The 23,855-nt window shown below is 34.9% G+C and overlaps 3 pseudogenes; 2 read left to right on the forward strand and 1 right to left on the reverse strand.

Annotated features, from left to right (window-relative positions):
• Positions 1-3,462: 3,462 nt before the first annotated feature.
• Positions 3,463-8,299, reverse strand: LOC120185748 (annotated as a pseudogene).
• Positions 8,300-13,031: 4,732 nt separating this feature from the next.
• LOC120185749 lies at positions 13,032-16,763 on the forward strand (annotated as a pseudogene).
• A 644-nt stretch (positions 16,764-17,407) lies between these two features.
• On the forward strand, positions 17,408-22,750 carry LOC120185531 (annotated as a pseudogene).
• Positions 22,751-23,855: the final 1,105 nt, after the last annotated feature.

A 23,855-nucleotide genomic window follows, 5' to 3' on the forward strand; every position in this document is an offset into this window, starting at 1 on the left:
ATGCTACATCCTACAAAACATGCTCCCTGAATTTCGCATGAAATTTTCCACAGAACCATTCATTCAAAGTTAAAGCATAAAATGATGATAACCCAAGATCAAAATAGTAATAAAAAAAAATGGGATTTGATGAAATTATCAGATACAAACACAAAAAAGTGGGGGAGAAGTAGAAGAGATTACGGATTGAGAGTTGTGCCAGGCGAGGCCTCGGTAAACATTAACAGAGAAAGTAGCGGTCAGATAAATGGTGGCCAAACCTAGACCAGCTGTGAGGCCTTTGAACGCCCAATCTCCAGCTTTGCTTCCAAGTCCCATCTTCTCTCTTTCACAGCCTAAGTCGGCGTCGGAGGTTGCTTACTCTGCCAAACCTCAATTAAACCTCAAATCGGTTTAAAATAGGGTTGTGTAAAAAATTCCGATCCGACTGATCCGATCCGAAAAATCGGATATTCGATCTGTTTTTTAATTTCTTGGATCGGGTATCCGAAATTTTTTTCGGATTATCGGATCGGATACGGATGGTAAAAAATAATTTTCGGATTATCCGAAAATCCGAAATTTTTTTAGGCTATTTTCGATAAAGAACTGTTGTGGTTTGGGAGGAGTTGTGGAGTTTCAGGCTATTTTCGAATTAAACCTCTTCGTCAAAAATGGGTCTGAGAAGTTCAATAACATATGCATAGTACGAAATGAAGCTTCACTTTCCCTACAAGTTTCCACAGCTGCGTTTACTTTGCCCTTCATGTCAACACTCCAAATTTCAGTTAAATCTCTTTGCACTACCATATCGTGATCGAAAAGAATAATCTTATTCAGTGCTGGAAAGATGTCTGGCAGATAGAACCACATATGGTTGAGGGCTGAAGTAAATCTTGGATCATAGGACTTTTGTTCCTTCAATGTTGAATTATACTTGGTAGACAATCAATCAAAACTTTCTATACTCTGAAAATGGATTGTAGCTTTTCCAGGAGGATTTAATAAAAACCACATCGAAATTGCTGGGAGGTTTAGGTAATTGATTACCACATGAAAAACAATTTTCTCCGGCTCCTGCATAACCAGGTATTAGTTAACCAGGGTATATTTCATCCATTAACAGGTAAATCATGGGGCCAATCCTGAGTTAAATGTAGCTAATTCATCAAAGTAAGAAGAGTATAGACAGAAGTGTATTGTCTTTTTCGAGGGGAAATTGATCTAATGGCAAGTTAGGATAAGTTTATTGCATAAAGGAAAAAGAACTCCTTGGCAACTTTAGAAAAGCTCAATCCATTAATTCGTTATAAATTCCAAGTGTATCATTTATTGTCCAGAAATGTAAAACCACAGCACACAAAGCTTCCTAGCGTGATTTATCACTCACAATTCTGTTATGTGACTGTTTTTAATGACAAACACTCTATATAAGCAAATATGTTTAACAAAATAAAATAAAAATATTAAAATTTATTGAAAATCAACAGAGCAAATAATGAAAGTTGGCAAAGGCATCTTACCTTTGCAGATGAAATTATGGAGTTAATAACCACTGCACAAGCGAGGACATTGTCAGAAAACACTGCATAGTGATAGAGGTCTGGATCATTCAACTTTGTTACTTGCCTGCTTCCTATTCTCAAATGGTTTAAATTGCAGAACAAGGGTAAATTATCAACCTCTTCCTTAAGCATATGCAGGAAACCACATAGGAAAACAATAATTATAGTAAAATATCATGGAATGATCAGCATAGGTATGTTCACCATATTGATAATAAGTTTGGTTTAGAGAATCTGATGAGTATCACCACATACGCCTTGATTTATGTTAATTGTTTTTGAATTTTTTGCAAAAAAAAAAAAAAATCGGATTCGGATCCGGATATTCGGATATCCGATTTTTTCGGATCGGATACGGATCATTACTTTAGGTATCTGAATTTTTCGGATATCCGAAAATTCGGATCGGATAATATCCGATATCTGATAATGCACACCCCTAGTTTAAAGTGTGCTTAGATAACTATTGGGTTAAACTACACGTATGTTCCCTTATATTTTTTATCCGTCCGATTTTGATCACCTGTTCAAAAAAGAGTGGTTCTAATCTCCGCACATTCAATTTTAGTTCCTCTACTGTTAACTCCCGTTAACCCCTTGCATTAGGAATTTAAATTACGATTACAATAGCATTTTTGATTTCGTTGTGTTTATCGCAATTATAGCAATAGGGGTGTTATTGTAATTATTGCGGGTATCGTGATTGTGCAATAACGATTTCAAATTATATCTTTACCATTATATAGCGATCGCTATTCTAATAACGGACTACTTTTTAAATCTCTATTTACCCTCTCATAATTTAATCCTATTTTGTCCCTATATTAAAGGAAGTCTAAGTTGAAAAATTAAAAAAATAATCAAGTGTCGTCTTCATAAGTCTGATCCTATTTAGTTAAACCCCCCATCAACCATTACACAAAGATATACAAAAGCTACGTAGAAGATACGTCTATTCTTTTTTAATTTTTTTAATTACCAACTCAGAATTCTATTAATGAGTAAATAGGAATTAAGAGTCAAGGCATTAAAATTGAAAAGATATAACATAAAGGATCAAAATCATTTTTTAACCAATGACCAAAAGTGGATAGACCAAAAATATAAGGGACCACCCAAATAGTTTACCCATAATTACTAAAGTTCAGAAACAGTCTGAACTATACAAAATGATCTATTAGTCACCAACTTTCAAAAATTACAAAATAAATATTAAGCTTTAATTTTATTATAAAATAGGCATCAAATTGTTAATGTCGTTAAGTAAGATTACGTGATATATTAACCTTTTCAAGTTCAAACATCAATTTTATTCCCCAAAAAAAAAACAAATACTGAATTAGATTTTTTTTATTAAATTCTAGTATGAATTTGCATGTTAATCCTTTATTGTTGGTCATGTAGATGTTATTGAAGATTAGTTTTTAAATTATTTGTATTTCTGTTCTTTCATGTCCAAAAACCGAGTGCTGTAGAGAAACTCTGATCTTTCATCTTGAGCTTGATTAAGTTTTGTTAAAACATAAACTCGATTAGAGAAAAAAATTGAAGTGATTAAATTAATTATGTCAAAAATATTTTTGAAAGGGTACATTGAAAAAATTATATAACAATCATTATTTATTTTGGATTAATAATCGAAATGATAAATGTATTTGATGCATATATTCTGATATTTTCATCTGAACTGGAGTAACATACATGATGAGCACTTATGAGCAGAAGATGGTTCATGATGTATGGTAACAAGCATGGGTGATAGGAATTGGGGGGGGGGGGGGTCTGAAATTGAACCATTGAATAAGAGATTTGCATGAATTAATAATCGAAATGATAAATGTATTTGATGCATATATTCTGATATTTTCATCTGAACTGGAGTAACATACATGATGAGCACTTATGAGCAGAAGATGGTTCATGAAGTATGGTAACAAGCATGGGTGATAGGAATTGGGGGGGGGGGGTCTGAAATTGAACCATTGAATAAGAGATTTGCAATCCAACGGTTGGCGGCCTCAGTGAAGTAGACACCATCCCAGCTGATATATGAAGAAGGGTCTTTACATGAAATTCCATTTGCATCTGAGTCCATTTGGTAATGCCAAAATTCCTCCACATCCCACATCGAATCCGTTCTTATGATATCCACAGCAAATCTTCTTTGCATCAACAAACCCTGCAAAAAATAAAAGAAAGGTAATGATAAAACAAAAATCACTAATGTTTGATTAAATAGTTATTTTGATTCTTATTTTTTTTGGAGTATTTGACTCCAACGTTTTATTTTAAGGCAAAAGGACATCTATGTGGATGGAAACCATTAATCAAAATATGGTCAATGCTCCAAAAATAGGGTCCTTTTTGTCATAAAATGAAACACCGGGAGACAAAAAGTACAAAAAATAAGGACTAATGTGACTATTTAGTCAAACGTTAAGGGTATTGTTACCCTAAAATGAGACATCAAGAGTTAAAATGTTCAAAAAATAAGGGTCAAAGTTGAGGGACTAATCTGCAAAAAAAAGTAAATTTGTTGTTAAAAATAGAACCAAGTTACATAGATATTGTATAATGTTAGAGAAGCATGAAATTCAAATTTAATTTAAAATGGATATAAAATGATAGAAGAATTAGGGATGAATATTCGAGTTAAAAAAATCAAATTAGTCAAGTCTAATTAGTAAAAGAAAAAGTAAATTTAAATTTTCTAGGTTTCCTCTACAATTTACCTAGAATTTAAATTATGGGTTAAATTTAAATTTCCAATGAAATCAATATTACTTTGAATCAATTATCTCATTAAAAGAATAATGTTTAAGATATTTTAAGATTTATTAGTTAGTTGAATCGATCAATTAGCTTCAGCGGTTAATTGAAATATTTTTTCTCTAGAAGTTATAGGTTCGAGCGGTTGTGCTTGCAAGTTGTGTGCGTTGTCAATGGTTAACAATTATCGATCAAGGATGTTCTCAAATTTCTACAGAAGACTTATCAGCATGTTTCAAATATAAAATAGAAGAAATTCACCTTTATTTTTTAGATTTGTTCATCGATACATGATCTATTTCATTCTTGTTTTGTTACAGTAGAAAACAAGTGTTCATCAGTTCCAACATATGATAAGTCTCAATTTTTCACTCAATTTACTCCTATTATGTCTTTGATCATCTCTTAGAATCGTTTTTCTCAATCGAAAATTGACGCCTCTCACCTACAAAACAACATAGACAAATTCTCATAAGAAACGGTTTCTTCTAGTATTTTGAGATGTAAAGTCATTAACAATAACATCAACATCAATGTTTCCTATCATTTTCTTCTCAATAGCTAATGTTGCTAAATCATTCAACCTTTTATGTGACATTGATGACCTCAAGTACGTTTTTATTAATTTAAGCTTTGGGAAACTTCTTTCGGCTTAAGCTACGGTCACAAACACAGTTAATAAAATCATATAAGTAATGTTTTTGTGACTTCTTTAACTCCTCTTCTCGCTTTCACTTCCAGACAAATATTTTTTAGGCAACATCTCATCAAAGAGTCAAACTCAAACCAATTCTAATAAATAAGTATAAGAAAAGAACAATTGCACCTGAATTCTTCAATTAGAATTGTAACCCATTGGAGTAAGATAAAATCCCAAATTCCCAATTTGATAATTGACACTGTTAACATAAATATTAATTGTTATAACATGAACGTCAAAATAAAAAAATAAAAAGTATATTAAAGATACAAGGGTTGAAATAAAATAAACTAAAACTTGAAGTTTAATTTGAAATAAAATAGAAATAAATAGGCTGGTGACTACATCCAAAACTAACATCGGATCTAACCCGAAAAAGACTCGACCCTTCGAATACCTCGCACTCCGACAACCCTCGACGGTGGAGCAGCCTCTACTCACCCCCAAAACAGCCAAACCTACCTCTCAAAACCTAGATCTAGGTATAAAACCAACATGCAAGAACCCTATAACGTTTAAGCTATTCGGCCTCCTTCCCTATGACATAACCATCGACCCAACTCCGATGAGACCCCTCATTTTTCAGGTAAATTCTAGGCTTATTTATTTATTTTTATTTATTATTTCGAATATATGTATGAATCGTTACTATGCTCGACGAGGAAAAAATGTTATATATTCGAACTAAAAAAACATAATTTCTCGATGAATTAGAAGTGAACTGATCAGAAAAAACACATACATTCGAACATAATAAAAAAAAAGAATAATATGTAACCTTTGGATTCTGCTATTTCTTTAATATGAGCGTTTACAATATATTTTGCTAAGATTTTTCCTTGTTTCAATCTGTTTTTCTTTTCTCGTTCGACTCCTCCCACCTCTCGTTGTTATGCTCCTTTTATTTATTATCCTTAGGTAAGATGATAAGGTCTAATAAGTAGGATTCCATTTTTTCTCTGATTTAGTGAAGAAATCCTCACTTTTCGAGATTTATTTTTGTTTTTTAATCCTTAGTTGTTTAGGTAAAAGTTTGAGTGGGATTATGGGAATGGTGGAGGCATGGGTTGTTTGGCTTCAAGTGTGAGCTGAGTTGTTGTAGCATGTACAATGGGAAAGTGCTTCACGTGGGGTCATGGGCTGTTGAATAAAATAAGAAAAATGGTGCTTATATTGATCTATTTTTATTATTAGATTAATTATATAATTATTCATTAAATTATGTAAAAATATTTTTTAAATTATTAAAACTTAAAAATTATAAATTATTATTATTTTAAGAATGAGCCCTTTCCAAACTTAGACCCCTCCAAACCTGGGCCCTAGGCGGTCGCACTCTCCGCCTAGGCTCAGGGCCGACCCTAAACAGAGGGTTTCCACCACATGAACATTATAATAATTCCCAATTGTAACTAAAAACTAGAGACATGGCAAGCATGTTCAATCGGCAAAGGCGGGTCACAAAATGAACCACTGAGTATGCGTCGAGCAATCCAATGATTGGCAGCCTCGGAGTAGTGCACGCCATCCCAGCTGATGTAATCAGAAGGGTTTTCACAAGACCCCGCGTACATTTCAGTTCCATTTACGTTTTGCTTGTTGTCGAAATACACTTAAACCTCATCTTCATGGTATCTACAACAACTATTTGTAGCATTAACGAACCCTTGCCTTTTCGCATTACCGATCAGCTCGTACTTTGCGACGTAGATATCGACATAGGTGAGGGCAGCATCCGGTATTTAAGCGCAAACCCATTTCTTTCTTAGTCACCGGGCGGAGCGCACCTTTGGTACTTTTTCTACCTCTGGTTGACCCCGTCTTCTTAGAGGGGGGAAGCTCTTTTAACTCTCTCTTATCTCACTAAGAGAAGTTGCTTAGTTACATGACAATGAAGACCTCTGACCATATGGTCTTAAGTTGAGTATAGTACTCAGCAACAGTCATATCCCTTACTAAGATTTGGGACTTCTTATTCAAGCTGGAATATCTTAATAGAATAGAGGGGCTAAAAGCCATCTTTCGCCGGCAGATGATATAAATCAATTTTCATGGGGAAAGAAATTGCACTGGTTTGATCCGAGACCTATGATTTCAATTAAGTTAAGTAAATTTTCCCCTTAGCAGCTCGCTAATTTTTTCCTTTTCAGAAAGAATGAAATGCATAGGGGCACGATTGTCGTTTTCTTTGGATGCTTGGAAGAGAGACATTAGAATTGATCACTCTGTCCTTATGCTTGCTGTTGAACTCCATGCAATAGGTATTTTGACCTTTGAGATAACCCTGCTCGTCTAGTTCTTCGGGTCGAAATATTGTGATAATGGAGACTTACAGGTAAGCAACCGATGGGGCCTGTGTTATGTATCCAGAATATCCTTGCTTCATGTTCGTACGTATTCTTTTTAGTTACAAACGGTTGATTTTAATACGATTTTGTGTCGAATACGAGTATTTTGTTTTGAAATGAAGATTGGGACTTACTTGAACTGCTTTAGGTAGCCGATCGACTACATCCGGGACTGACGCATGAAAATATATCATTATTCTTCCTCAAACCAGCAACAATGTTATTTTGGCCAATGTCAAATGTATATAGGGCCTTGGAGAAGTCCAGGGGTCTTGGGATATCACAGCAATGTCCGGAGTTATCGTGCTCATAGAAATAGTCAGTTTGAACCTTGAAATTGTTGAACTGTACGATTTGAACATTGAGGGAGAATGGACTCACTCCGTTCAACGTCATCGATTCATTTGTGGCCTAATCATCGATCCCCCGATCGCGAAATTAGCACCGTGTCAGAAACTCGTCCCGATGGAATCCAAGTAAGGAGTCAAGTAAGGCAATCCAGGTTTCAACTGCAAACATGAACAAAAACATTAACAAAAGAACCTCAAATCAATGAATAAATAGAGATCGAGTCGAAATGCTTTTTCACCTATGAAATCGATTATGAGACGTCCGTCACTGGCCCATCCGACCAACTATGAAAGAAAGTCTCGTTAGGTGGTAGTTTGCATCAAAATAGAATTATGAGCATCCAAAGGATTAGTTACATAAATATATATATCTATATATATCGTTGTGGTATCCTCGTCAAGTCTTTAACAATGACTATAATAAAAGTAAATGAACGGGTACAAGTCACCCCAACACGTTTGAAGAAGACTTGGATCTCACTGCACCAGCAGCCAAGCAACCTATAATCACATGCCTCTCATTAAAATGGAAAAGGAAAAACAGAATTATGTACTTACCATAAAAGGACAACCCATATTTGGCTCCATTAACTTTATTTTCCTTTGAGGTCTTTACATAACACCATTAAAAATATATGTTTTTACTAGTTTTTGTAATACATCTTTTCCTGACCATACAATAAAGATGTATCCTATCGTTGTATCTTGTAAAAGGCATATTTGGTATTGTACTGTATGATAGTGTTGAAAATAAAAAAAAAAACTGGGCTGTTAATGAATTAGCAACGGCTGTTTAAAAAATTAGGTTATGCTAAATTTTTTATTATTTGTAATAGGGATAATTATAAAATAAGTCATTAAACTTTAAAGTATTTATAAGATTAGTCCCTAAGTTTCAACTATAAATACCCTAGCTCATTTAGCTTCAAAATCATCCTTAAATCCCAAATCATTCTTTCTCCCAATACTAGAGAGTTTCTTGTGAGTAGTGAGTGTTTTGTAAACACATTTTCTCTTACTAAAAGATCTAGAGCAGTCCGGAGATGTAAGCAAATTGGCTGAACTCCGTTATCAATTTGGGTATAATTTTTCCGCTTTTATTTCGTATTCTCACTAATCTGGTTATAGGGAAATTACTTGTTACTCTTTTATTTCCCAACAACTGGTATCAGAGCTTTTGGTGTGAATTTTGTTAATTTTTGCGAGATTACTATTCATATGAATAGTAAATTTTGTGAATAGTAAAATTTTGTCGGCGATACGAATTTGTCGACGGAGGTGTTTATATCGGCGGTTCACGAAATTGTAGAAACGATCCAAAGAAGCCAGATTCGAGTGGGAGCGATAGCTGCAGACGAAGGGAATGTAAAAAATTGAAAAGTTCGATGGTGCAGACTTGGCTTTTGGAAGATGCAGATTGAAGATTCTGTACCAGAAAAATCTATATCAACTTTTCTCAGGAAAACAACCAGAGGGCATGAAGAATGAAGAAACGATCCAAAGAAGCCAGATTCGAGTGGGAGCGATAGCTGCAGACGAAGGGAATGTAAAAAATTGAAAAGTTCGATGGTGCAGACTTTGGCTTTTGGAAGATGCAGATTGAAGATTTTCTGTACCAGAAAAATCTATATCAACTTTTCTCAGGAAAACAACCAGAGGGCATGAAGAATGAAGACTGGGCCCTTTGACAGACAAGCCCTCAGAGTTATCCGACTGACGTTATCCCGCAATGTTGCTTTCAACATAGCAAATGAAAAGACCACGGCGGGTCTTATGGCGGCTCTCCAGTATGTATGAGAAGCCATCGGCCTCAAACAAAGTTTATTTGATGAGGCGATTATTCAATTTGCGGATGATGGAAGGGGTATCAGTGGCTCAAACCTAAATAAACTCAACATAATCACAACCCAGTTGAGTTCAGTGGAAATTGAATTCGATGATGAAGTTTGAGCTTTAATTCTCTTATCATCTCTACCAGACAGTTGGAATGCTACTGTTACAGCAGTCAGCAGCTCGTCGGGAAACAACAAATTAAAATTCGACGATGTTCGGGATCTGGTATTGAGTGAAGAAATTCAACGGAGAGAATCGGATGAAGCATCAACCTCCTCAGCCTTGCACACGGAGTCTAGAGGGAGAACTTCAGAAAGAAATTCAAATAGTGGCAAATCCAAATCCAGAAGGGAAAAATCAAGAACGGAGAAAGATTTTACCTGGTATAACTGCGGCAAGAAGTGTCACTTTAAAAGAGATTGCCGAGCACCGAAGAAAAATACCGGCACACAAGAATCTGCCACGTGACAGAGGAGATAGGTGATGCCATGATTCTAAGCATCAACAATTCGATTGAATCATGGATTTTGGATTCAGGGGCATCTTTCCACTCCACCCCATGTCGAGAAATCATGGAGAACTATGCCAATGGTGATTTTGGGAAGGTTCATCTAGCTGATGATGAAACCTTGAAGATCGTCGGAAAAGGAGACATCCGATTAAAGTTGTCAAACCAGACCACTTGGAAGCTTGATGGAGAAGGTTATTGTAACACCCCCAACCCGTATCCGACCCGGATACGAATCCGAGGTGTCACATTGACCTTTTAAACATGTACTTGTATAAAAGTGAGTAATTTAAAACTTTTAAACATATAAATGACTAATTTACATAAAAAAACATTTTCATTATTACAAAACCAATCAGAGCGTGTATATTTCACTTATTTATTTACATATAACTATTCGAAACATTTATAAAACTGTTCATAGCTTAAACAAAATATTCTTTTGAAAACATGCCAACTAGAACTTTATATACTAAAATACATATTATTCACCTCTTTTCTGATCTGACATTTAGTAAGGAGAACTGACCTGTCTTGCTCCACATTGCTCTTTACTCTTCTCGAAACCTACGTGTAAATCACTTACACGCTAAGTCAAAGACTTAGTGAGGCATATAAACATATAAGGTAAACGGTAACTAATAATCATACCTAAACAATTACTACTATCATTTCATACCACTCATACTTTTACATGTAACTAATATTCATACTACTTGTGCATCGATACACCTTCAAACAATTTTTGGGTTTTAACCTTGATGCATCGGTGCACTATGAATATGCATCGATGCACTCTGCCCAGAATCCTCTTTTTGAACTCGAAAATTCATTCTTTTTTGATTAAATCCTTCATATTTCAACCCCTTTCATATTCTTAACTTACATATACATACTTAAACTCATTAATATTCATTTATCATCTTTAACCTCTAAATTCCATCTTAATATGGAAATCAATAATCATACCCAATTTTCTATGTTATCCAAACTTAATTCTAACACTTCTAACTTCTTATTCTTATAGATGACAAGTCAAATTCATCCTCCAAATTCATTTAAACCTTCTTATTTAAAATTTCACTTAAAAACCATTTAATCTCTTCTAACCTCTTCATCTTTGAGTTCATTATCTTAGACTTCTTTAAGCTTTCTTACTTTCCAAAGAATCAAAACCAACTTAGAATTCAAATAATAATCAACTAATAAAAATTCTCACCTTGCTCTTGGCTTCCACGCGTGAAGAAGAAAGGAGAAGAAAACTCTGGAAACTCATTTCCCACGTTTTATATCCCCTAAAAGAGAAATAAAAATCTCCTCTTAGAAAAGACCATACCCTTATTACTTTCAAACTTTACTATTAAATCCAACCTCAAAATTCCCAATTAAAATTCTTAACTTTTAACTTATTTCGAAATTGAACACAATGCTTTCAAAATTTACCTTTAGGTCACTAGCCTGATATTGAGGATGTTACAGTTATAGTATAACCTTTTCAGGCTGTGAATGGAAGATTACCAAAGGATCACTCGTCATTGCTCGTGGTAAGAAGACTGGTACTCTCTATGTAACCTCAAATTTAGAGAATATCATTGTTGCAACAGATGTTAATGGAAAATCAAACCTATAGCACCAAAGGCTTGGTCATATGAGCGAGAAAGGGATGAAGACACTTTTGTCAAAATGGAAGTTGCGGATCTAAAGAATAGATGTTAGACTATGCGAGGATTGCCTCTTTGGCAAACAAAAGAAAGTCAGCTTTGTAAAGATTGGTAAGACACCCAAGGCTGAAAAGTTAGAGTTGGTTCATATTGATATATGAGGACCATTTCCAGTTCTATCTCTTGCAAACTCATTATATTATGTCACATTCATCGATGATTCTACAAGGAATGTGTGTGTTTATTTTCTGAAGAAGAAATCAGAAGTCTTTGATACCTTCAAAAAATGGAAGGCCATGGTGGAAAATGAGACTGGTCTGAAAGTCAAGCGGTTAAGGTCTGACAATGGATGAGAGTATAGAAATCGTAGATTCAGAGATTCTGCGCAAACAATGGGATCAAGATGGAGACAACAGTTCCCATGACACCGAAACAGAATGGCGTAGCAGAGCGCATGAACAGAACTTTGAATGAACGTTCCGGAAGCATGAGGATACATGTCGGATTACCCAAATTTCTATGGTCTGAAGCTATCAACACTGCAGCTTACCTGATCAACAGTGGGCCCTCAGTTCCTTTGGATGGCAGAATGCCAGAGGAAGTTTGGAGCAAAAAAGAAATAAATCTTTCACACTTAAGAGTGTTTGGTTGTATTTCTTATGTACACATAGACTCTGCTGAAAGAAGTAAACTTGATGCTAAGTCCAACAAATGTGCCTTTGTTGGTTATGGCGGTGATGAGTTCGATTACCGGTTTGGGACTATTCGATTACCGGTTTTGGGACTATGAAAATCGAAAGATCATCAGAAGCAGAGATGTATTTCAATGAGAATGTGATGTACAAAGACAGGGCAACCATAGAATCAAGTAGCTCCAATACCAAAGCTGAAACAAAAGAATTTGCTGAGTTTGAGGAGATTTCTGGAAATGATGTTCAGATTAAACCTGAAGCAGTTCAAGAAGAACCACGCACATCAGAACTAAGACGTTCCTCCAGAATTCCTAAACCAACCTAGCGTTATTCGCCTTCTTTGCACTACTTGTTACTGACTGACAATGGGACTCGCTTATGTCAAATCAGGCATGTGAATTAGCTGAATTACCACCAGGCAAGAAAGCGCTCCATAACAAGTGATTCTACAGGATCAAAGAAGAGCACGGGAGAAAATGCTACAAACAAGATTAGTTGCCAAAGGGTTTTAGCAAAAAGAATGTATTGACTACAATGAAATTTTCTCTCCAGTCGTGAAACTGTCTACAATCATACTGGTATTGAAAATTGTAGCTGCAGAGAATTTACATCTTGAGCAATTAGATATGAAGATAACTTTCCTTCATGGTGATTTGGAGGAAGAAATCTGTATGAGGCAGCCAGAGCTTCATAGAGACAAGCAAGAAAAAAGTATGCAGGTTGAAGAAGAGCTTGTATGATTTAAACAAGCTCCTAGACAGTGGTACAAGAAGTTTGATAGCTTCATGGGTAGCAATGGTTTACCAGATGCCAAGCAGATCATTGTTGCTACATCAGAGGTTCGATAATAGCTTCATTATTTATTGTTGTACGTTGATGACATGTTCGTTGCAGGCTCAAACATGCAAGAGATTATAAACTTGAAGCAAAAATCGTCGAAACAGTTTGCTATGAAGGATCTGGGCGCTGCAAAGCAGATTCTTGGGATGAGGATCAAGAGACACAAAGTCGGGGACTTAATATTATCACAGGCTGAGTACATCAACAAAGTACTATACATATTCAACATACAAGATGCTAAACAGTAAGTACACCTTAGGTGTTCATTTCAAACTCTAAAGAACAGTCACCAAAGATGGAGGAAGAACGTGCACGCATGGTGAAGGTGCCGTTGCCTCAGGAATTGGAAGTCTGATGTATGTCATGGTTTGTACCAGACCAGATATTGCTCAAGCAGTGGGAGCTGTTAGCAGGTACATGAATAATCCGGGCAAGGTACACTGGGAAGCAGTTAAATGAATCCTCAGATATCTGCGGGGTACTAAAACAAAGCACTTTGTTTCAAATGTGGAGATACGATACTGATAGGCTATGTAGATGATGACTTAGCCAGAAATATAATACCAGAAGGAGCACTACAAGGTATGTCTATACTCTAGGAGGTACTGCAGTGAGTTGGGTTTCTCAATACAGAAGATAGTTGCTCTCCCACAACTGAAGCAGAATAGTTGCTGTTACGGAAGCCAACAAGGAGATGGTTTGGCTCCAAGTTTATTGGAAGAGTTAGGCAAGAAACAAGAAAACAATGTCTTGTATTGCGAGTCAAAGTGTGTTATCCATCTAGCAAAGAATTCATCTTTTCATTCCAGGACGAAGCACATACAATTGCGATATCATTTTATCCAGTCTCTTCTGGAAGATGAGATTTTGAAATTTGAAAAGATCAATGGAGCTCAAAATCCGACAGACATATTGACAAAGACGGTGACTACGGACAAACTGAAGTTGTGTTCAGCTTCAGTTGCCATGCTAGAGTAACAAGACCAGAAAGTTGCTGCATCGATCGAGGTGTGAAGACAGATTAAAATCAGTCTTCAAATGGGAGATTATTGAAAATTAAAAAAAAAGCATGGACTGCTTGAAAATTAGGGATCGTGTGCGTTCGGTTCGTTTACAGGCCTAGTTTTACAATATAATTATATTTCAAACACTACATTAAACACTATTTATCTCAATTTCTAAAATTCTCTATTTTAATTCTATTTTTTTATTTTACTGATAAAGTTACGTCTTTCAATCTGGTGGCCCAAAGTCAGGGACTCAGGGCTCAACACTCGATACATAGTAGTCTCGTCGGGTCAACCCAACTGAACAAAGTGTTGGCTATCAAAACTGCAATCTTCAATTCAACGACGATAATTCGGGGTTCCCTTTTCCTATTGGAATGAATCCCTTTCCATTATATGTTTCTAATAAAGATCTCTTTTTCCCCTGGTGGACTGATTGTTTTCCGCGATTTGTAGGAAAGTAGAAAACTTTTTTAAGGGTAGTAGAAGATGAGTAACCCATCACAGGAGCCTCTTCAAAATCAAAAGTTGGGTCTTCAGAGCCTCAGAAACGTCATTCAAGCGCAAAAGAGGAGTTTTCCCAAAAAGACTGTAAACCCCAATTTGTTATTCCTTATATAATTTTCCTGCGAAATTTCTTTTGTTTTCTTGTTATTTTATTTAATAATTTACATTTTATTAAATTTTTTTCTTGTTACAGTGCAACATATGATGTATGGTTTTGGAGACGCCCAATGTAAGTATCCTTTAGAAATTCAGCATCGAGTCCTTTCATTACTTAAAATTATTTCTTTTTCGACACCTTTTCATGGAACAAGTTGGAGAAGTGAATCAAAACAAGAAAAGAAATTACCCTTTGTATACCACGTGATCTTTTGTTCTTGGAATGTTGTTCGTGTATATATCCTTCTTTCATGTTAAATTAGTAGGAAGCTGAGCAGTGAATATTAGTTGCGGGGAGTGCGAAACCAAAGTCGAAGCTGCGAAACAGTGTTTCAATCCTTATTGATCGCTATTGTTCTATTGTAGCAATTCTATTTGAAAAAAAGCTTAGGCGTTAAATATGTATGATGAACAATATGTCTTAAATCGCTTTCTAGTATTTACATTGCTAAAAAAACTGCTACAGAGAATTAAATTATCAAAAACTATGTTAAAAGTGATAAAAGGTTGAGATGTGCGGGCGATAAGTTATTTCACCCAAAAGCCAGCTTCTGAACCATACAATTCCATTTTCTTGCATATCTGGATTTCGTTGTCAAACCGAAGCTTTGTATTTTTCAATTTGTATGATTTCATTGGAGTTAGTAGCTATCTTTCCCCCCATGTTTGCAATGGAATTTTTTAACTTTTCATTCTGTAATTACTATATTTTATCGGGATAGCGATTATTTGAGAAAGCTGAAAGCTTTGAGTCGAGTGCGTATTTGCAACCTATGTTATTCATACTTGGATGTGAGTGTTTGATATGGGTTTCTGTCTTGCATGTATATGTTTAAACTTTTCTACGCTTTCCATGTATATGGATGGTCCTCGTAGGGTCAAATCTCTGTATTTATGTCCGAATATGTCGGACATAGATACTTGAAGGAAAAAAATGAAGAATCAGACATAAGGCTAATGAGTTGTTCAAAAGTTATCCTATAAAAGTATAAATAAGGCTAATGCAAATGGTTATATTCAAAATTTCAACTTGCAATTGCTGTGAATTCAGCCTTCCAGAGACTGTAGCCCTTGTGGAGGACATTGTGGTGGAATATGTAACAGATCTGGTATTTTCTTTTTCCTTTTTGCTGATTTCGATCTTTGGTTCAATGAGATGGTGTGTTGGTAGCACGTTCTAATGTTATATCTCCGTGGTAGTCTTTAGGCACATAAAGCTCAAGATATCGTATCAAAGAGAGGAAAGCTATCGGTGATGATTTTCTATATCTCATTCGCAAGGTAATCATTGTACTTGTGTTAGTACTCGGATTGAGTTTGTGTTAAAATACAGATTTGTTATTAACATGGGTACTTGTAATATTTTTCCAAGGGTTTTCATGTATTTAGGGGGTTCTCAGAGAGTTCCATTCTCATACCTACGTCCGATATATGTCGGACATGAAAATCGAGCATGTAGCAACATAGTTTTATGCAGATTGTTTGCTCATGTATCGTGCCACTTGGAATTTCGTAGCCTCTTCTGTTTTTAATAATTATATTTGATATTATAGTCTTGGGTTGAGTTACTTATAATCGGGTGTGGGTGTCGGTATGAATATGTTTCTCATATTGATGATGTATGAATATGTTTCTCATATTGATGATGCAGACACACCAAAACTAATCGTTGTACGGAGTTGCTATCGAGCAAGGGAGCTGAAGCAAGCAAGGAAGGCATTTGAGGTTGATGAAGAAAAACTGGGTACATTAGAGTAGCTTCTGGTATGGGTCAATGCCAGTGCATTCAGCTGTGTAAAAATGCTTATATGGAAGTTGGAACAGAATGCTACACATGTTGCATCTCAAACTAGGTATTTACAATCTATGTTGTTCGGATTCGGATCCGTTTTATGAGTATATTCAATTAATCTTCTATTCATATGCCAATTTGAGAAATTGAAAGTATATGACTATTTATTTCATTTAAAACTTGTTAACAGTTATATATATATATATATTAATTAAAAAATATTTTAGATTGAAATGATAAAAAATATATATCAAATTGATTCGGTAATTAGGAAGATTAGAAATAAAACAGTAAAGAAGACCATTAGACTCCACTAGAATTAGGTTAAAAAGAGAAGAAATAGAAAATGAGTTATAATAGAAATGAATTGATGTAATATTTAATATTGAGGTTTAAATTTTAGTAATAAATAAAAATTAATGTTAAATTTACTATTATGCTAATGCTATTAACTGTAATATCATTTTATGTTAATTTTTTAATAAAGATGAGTAAGTTATTGTTTTTTATATCACAAATTTTTTTGTAATTTTTTATAATTAGGATACTCAATAAAAAAAGTAGTATAGTTGGGGGATTTATTTATGTATTTTACCCTACATATATATATATGACTTTCTGAAACGCTGTCGTTTAGTCGAATTAAAACAGACCTAAAGAAGGTGTCGTTTCACGCATAAGGGAAAAACCAGCAAAAGACACTCCGAATAAAACAACCTAGCCAGCACCCAGCAGCCATAGCAGCAGCAATGGGGGAGGCAACTGAAGAAAAGAAAGGAAGCGGCAGCGGCGGCGGTGGCGGGGGGAGAAAAGAAGGGAGGAATTTGTTGGGAGCTCCTACCTTCTCGGAACTCCCAAACGGCAGGCTCAAGTGCGTTGAAACGGGGCCGAGATGTTTGTGAAAGACAAGGATTCCTATGCTCAGAGCAAACGCTGTCGTTTAGGCCTCATCGACTTCGCTTTAGCTCACTCTAAGCCCCCTCAACATGTTCAAACAAGACCCTCTTTCCCGGTAAAAGTACCAAAGCAAACTCAAACCGATTCTTTTTTGTTAATCATTTGTTCTATTTGTCTATGTTAAATGAAGAAAAGGGTTATCAAATATTGAGATTTTCATCTAAAATGGGCTATTTTTTTGTGAAGTCCCTGAATCAAATAAGGCGGAGAATTTTATGTTTTGGGGATAGATATTGGAAAATTTCCCAAAATTTCCCAAAATTTCCGAGTAAAAAACGAGGGTTTCCAGAGAGCTACAACTTAACCTCTAGAAATCTATATATTTAAAGCATATTTTCGATTACTGATGCCAAGTTTCTGTCTTGAGATTCGAAATTTCATAACAGTGAATGTTTAGGGTGAATCTAGACGTTTAGAGCTGAGCTGAATTAAATTCAAGCTGTGAGAAGATCGAGCTTGGGCTCCACTCGAAATTAGAAACTCTGGCTTCAGCTCAATTGAGTTTCATTTTCAAAACTCAAATCTGATTTGAGAGAATAACTTAGTTGTTTGAGCTTTACTTGATTAAGCTTGTTTACCTATTTAAAAAATGAGCTCAATTCTTATGTTCAACTTTAAACTTTATTATTTATGCTCAAACTCAGTTATAGTTTGAATTGAAATTTTCAATACTAATTAAAAGTAAAGAGCTCAACTAGGCCCATCGAGTTAAGATTTAAATATTTAAATTTGGTTATTGAGCTCTTTGTAGGGATGGCAATCTAACTTGAATCCTACGTGTTCCGACTCGATCCGATAGGGTCGGATTTTTTTTAAGAAATCTAGTTCGAGTCGAGTCGGATTTTTAAGGAGCAAGATCGTGTCGGGTTTGGGTGGAGAGTGAAAACTCCGACCCGAGATAATAATGTAACTTCCTTAAAAATGTTATTATTATTTTTAATTAAATCCTTATTGTATATTGGGTCGGATTTATACTCTAAAAAATAGGGTCGGGTCAGATTTGGGTGAAGATATATATTTTCAGATCGGGTCAGATTCGGGAGAAGAATACATATTTTCGGGTTGACCAAGACCCGACCCTAACACGACCCGTTGCCATCCCTAGCCGTTTGAGGTCGACCTCTACTTAACAATGGTTCAGTCAAATTCAAATTCCTTTCATGAAAGCCTGAGTAGGTTCTGAGCATGTGTGTTTTGTTTACACCTTTAGGTGAATCTTTTAGCTTTGATTAGTTTCATCATTCATGTGTTTTCTGCTAATATGATTAATTCTGAGTTCTATTTGATTGTTTATCAGTTCAAAGGTGATTTGTAAACTAACTGGTGATACTGTTAATAAGTCCGAGGAACATATTTGGAAGCATATCAATGGGAAACGATTTCTCAATAAATTAGGTTCGAATCTTGCTCTCTGGCTAAATTAGATGAAGTGGCTTTTTTGTGTTAATTATTGGTATATTCTTATGAACAGAACAAAAGGAAATGGAGACGGTGCTAACTGATGAAACCATGGCCGAGGAAAGTGAGAAGAAGCCGAAGAAAGAAAAAAAAAAGAAGAAAAAGGAAAAGGCAGTTGAAGAAATTCTCTCTGAAGTTAGGGATTCAGCTGAAAATGAAAGTGACCCTGAGGAACCTGAGTTCTGGATTCCCCCGGTAGGTGACCGTTGGGACTTTGATGACGGAGGGGATCGATGGGGCTCTGGTTTAGAGTTGGATGAAAATGATGATGAAGACGAACCAGGTGCAATTGGCCTCTTATTGTGCACACTCATTTTTAAAAATGTTCTGCATTCAATAGTTTATATTGCATTATAGAAATTTTCAGCATGAATTTTGGAATAGGAGGCATTTAACATGAACTTAGACTAGAGAGCAGTACAGAATATGGGTGAATGATGATTGATGAATAACGTCGGGTTCCACAATTGATTTATCTCCTGAATTTATCTTCGCTTTCAGCCAAGTTTGTTGATATCAGAAACCGGTTTGATGCTAATGCTATCATATTAGAGAGCTTCTTTGCCTATATCATATAAAAAAATATGTTGTCATTGTAAACTATCGATCTGAGTCTTGCATTCAAATAAATGAATTCAGTGCTGGGGTTCCTTGATTCATTTTTTCTCAATAAATTGTTAGATTTTTTTTTCCGGGTGTGAGTTTATAACTATTGAAACAAATATTTTACAAGCATATTTGTTTTCATTGCACTTGTTGGGATTAAAAAAGCTGGTTTCTTTCAGCTGCCATGAATAATTTTCGAATATTATGTTAAACTCTCTGATTTTATGTCTGATCCCTCAATTTCGATGTAGTTCTTGCATCAGAGGACGTAGCCAAAGAATGTGGGAAGGACTCCGAAGAGCTTTCTACACGGTATAATACCTTTTTATTATTATAAGTCTCCTATATGTCCATCATCTCTGTAGAACAATTGATTTTTTCCTACTTCACATCAATGCATTGCGAATCAGTATTGTTTTGGGATTATTTAGTTCTCTCTTGTTGTAGAGCAAAGAGAATGTCCATAGATATCGGACCGAGCAGCTTTGCATCGAGGAAGAAGAAGAGTCGGAAGAACACAAGCTAAGTTGCCCTTATGCCTTCTAAAAACAAGTAATTTGCTTGTAATTGACTGTTCTTTCGGTTTTTGTTTACAATTCTAAGTAGCAGTTCCGTTGAATCTTAGAAATCACATTTTCGTTACATGAACGAACACTAGGGTTATGTTAATCTCTGTAAACTATAAAGCACATACATTTCTTACGGGGAACTGGCCAAGTGTCGGTAGCTCATCGTAATTTTCTTATTGCCGGTTCTTGTCGTGTCGGACTCGTATGTTGTAGCCGTGCCCCTGCTTTCTAGGTTGGTCTCTTCCTCACGATGGTCAAGAATGTTGTGAAGTTAGAACAGTGATGTTTTGATGACAGAACAAGTTCACAGCAGTTGCGGAAAAATACTATTAGCATTTGAGAGCACCAACCACCTCTGAATAGTAAACCGGAATCGAAGTCAAACCGGTTCAATTAATATTTAAACCTGCTATTCATATCCGTTATATTATTGCAAATAATATACAAATCTATCAATTTTACGTTTCAATTTATATTTAATAATAATGTTATTTATAATAAATTATAAATATACTTTTATATTTATATAAATTAGTCAACCTAATTAATGTAATTATTTGAAGTTTTAGGTTTGAGTATCAAGAATGACAGGGGTGTGAGACGTTAGTGTCAAATAGTTGAGTGTTATATTTGAATATATTGTTTTGTAATTATCACTGATTAATAAAAATTAATAATAATAAATTATATATATATATATATATATATATATTTAAGTGGAAAATTTTTGATTGAGTTTTGTCATCAAATAATTTAGGAAAACATACAAAAACTAATTTTTTAAAACAATATCAAAACTCATTTTTTCCTTTAGTTTTTATATAAGATTAATTATACTCATGATTATTTAATTTAATTATGAGTAGATTTTATTTTGATATTGATCTTTTAATTTTGTCAATCAGATTGTTCGTTAATATGTGAAGGAAGAATTGCAATGTTAGTTATAAAATTAATATAATTATATATTTGATTTTTATTATTTATATATTCTGTTAATTTATTTTAATAAATTTATTTGGCATGTCATCCTCATATTAGAGGAGAATACATAGATAAAATTTTGTTTATGAAGGAAATTAAACATGAGAAGGTAAGAGACAATCATTAGGTCAAATCTTATATTTGGCATATGAATAATAATATTTTATATTGCGATTAAGGATAAAAATAATCATATAAAATTTAAATTTAATTTTTTGAAGAGCATAAAATATTTAAACCACTCAATAAAAAAATTTGATGATAAATATTTTATACATGTCTTATTTTTGAATAACATGTGATAATTATAAAATATTATTTTAAAATTGATAAAATATAAATATTTTGTACATGCAATTACTCCATCCTATAATTTTTTAAGAAAATTACTTAATGGGTCCTATGCATGCACCTTATCTAAGGAGAAGTATAAATATAAATATATTAACAGAGACGTTGATCCACTTGAAGTTGTCTGAGAGTCCCTCGAAAAAATTCATTATTGAAACGAACCGTTTTTCTCGATTATAACAAAAATAGGAAAATAATGTATTAGAAAGCTAGTTTTTTTTTTTTTTTTTTTTTGGAGCAAAGCATAGCAAATGAAGATCCCTTTACTGTTCTTCACTCTGTTTTCACCAATGAAGTTCCTCTTCGATCCATTTCCGGTAAAAGTTTCAGAACTTTACAGATGCCCAATACTCCCATTTGGTTGATCGACTTGCTTATCTCGTTTCGTTTCGTTTCGTTTCGTTTCGTGTATTCGTTGTTGAAAACAGGTCCCAACAGGACACTGCTTCGAGCACTGGGTCTCCGCCAGTTTTCGGATTTAACTGCAGAAAAAGCCAAACGGAACTACGCTGACAATGTCTCCGAGTACAACACTGTCCTCACTTCTCTCAATACAGACGAAGGTCCCGCCTTTTAACTTGTTGATTCGTCTTGATCTTTTTGATGCCTTTGTTCATAAATGGCGTAGTTTCTGCTTTACACTTTTTTGTTTTTAATTTCAGAAGCATAATATTTTAGGAAAAATAGAATTTGAAGAGTTTTACTTAGCATTTAGATAGCACAAGTCAATCATTTTGCTTTTATAGTACACGTTGTTTAGTTATTTATTCATAATCGATCAATTAATTGGTTGTAGACATCGAATTTTGTACGGGTTAAGTTATTTGATTGCTATCCGTTGATTAAGCTTTGTTCAAAATCAGGCGTATCCTTGGAAGATTTCTTGACGTTAAATTCATTTTTAACATCGTCTAGCTCTGAAAAACTGTTATGACAATGGTTTTCTTTTATATGAATTTTCACGGAAGCAAATGATTGGAAAAACAGACCATACCCTTATTTGTTTGTGAATTTGGTATGGTGATGCGGGCCTTATCTGTTGAGGGATGTTTATGATGATTATGGGAGAACCCTGAGGTATTTTACGTTCCTTTTGTTCCTATCTAGTTTTTTTTGCAGTTATGGGCTATGTTAGGCTTAGGAGTGACTGTCAGATACGAGTATATGTCTGACATGGGTATCTTCTTCTTCTTTTTTTCTTTTCAAAAGTTGTATAGCTGGTGAATTGTTGTTATATGTCCATTTTACAAAAAATGAAGAGTTGGCGCAAATTGGTTATTGGTTCTTTTTAGTATCAATTTTATTATATCAAATTTGGGTATTTCATTATTCACCAAATTATTTGTTAATTATTTATAATAACCGAGTTTTATTTTGTCTAGGGATGACAAACGGGGGGTCGGGTGCGGATACCCCCCCCCCATCCCCATACCCACCTAATATTTTTCAATCTACCACCCGCCCACCACCCATGATAGGTACAAATTTTCAAATCCACACCCGACCACGCGGGTACATTTTCAAATCCATCCCCACACTCACTACCCACTAGCGATATACCCATCTAGACCCGCCTGACAACAAACTAATGGGATGTTGGAGTTGGTTCCCAAACAGTTCGTGATGGGGTAGCAACGCATGCTTCAATTTGTCAGAGGAGTGGCTCTACGAATGTTATGGAGACAAATTGTAGGGAGCATGTAGTCGCAGAGCTGGATTGTTGAGTTGCTTTCGATGTTAATGCTCATAGTGCGTCTAATATGGGTTTTGAGGGGCTAAAGAACATGGAAACTGCTGCTTTTGATGTTAATGCATATAGTATAGCTAATTTGTGTTTGGATGGGCAACATGGGCTAAAGAACATAGAAAGTGATGTGGTTAGTGGGATTATGGTTTTAATCAAAGAGCCGAATATTTTCCTAATTAAAGACCAGATTAAAGACTAAATATCCTTAATATTTGGTTAAATTATATGTTATATATTATACAATATTAAAATTTATAAATTAGTCTCTAAAATTACATCTAAATTTATAATGGTCCAAAATTTAATAGATATTTACCTGGGCGGGCGGATGTGGGACGGGCGGATGCGGGGCGGATAATGTCTCAAACCCATTACCCGCCCACCACCCACGACGGGTACCACTTTATAAATCCACACCCGTCCACTACCCGCTAAAATTATACCCATCCCCGCTCCAATTGGAGCGGATGCGGTGC

This window comes from Hibiscus syriacus, unplaced genomic scaffold (genome assembly GCF_006381635.1).
Source record: "Hibiscus syriacus cultivar Baekdansim isolate YM2019G1 unplaced genomic scaffold, ASM638163v2 tig00113124_pilon, whole genome shotgun sequence".
NCBI classification, from domain to species: Eukaryota; Viridiplantae; Streptophyta; class Magnoliopsida; order Malvales; family Malvaceae; genus Hibiscus; species Hibiscus syriacus.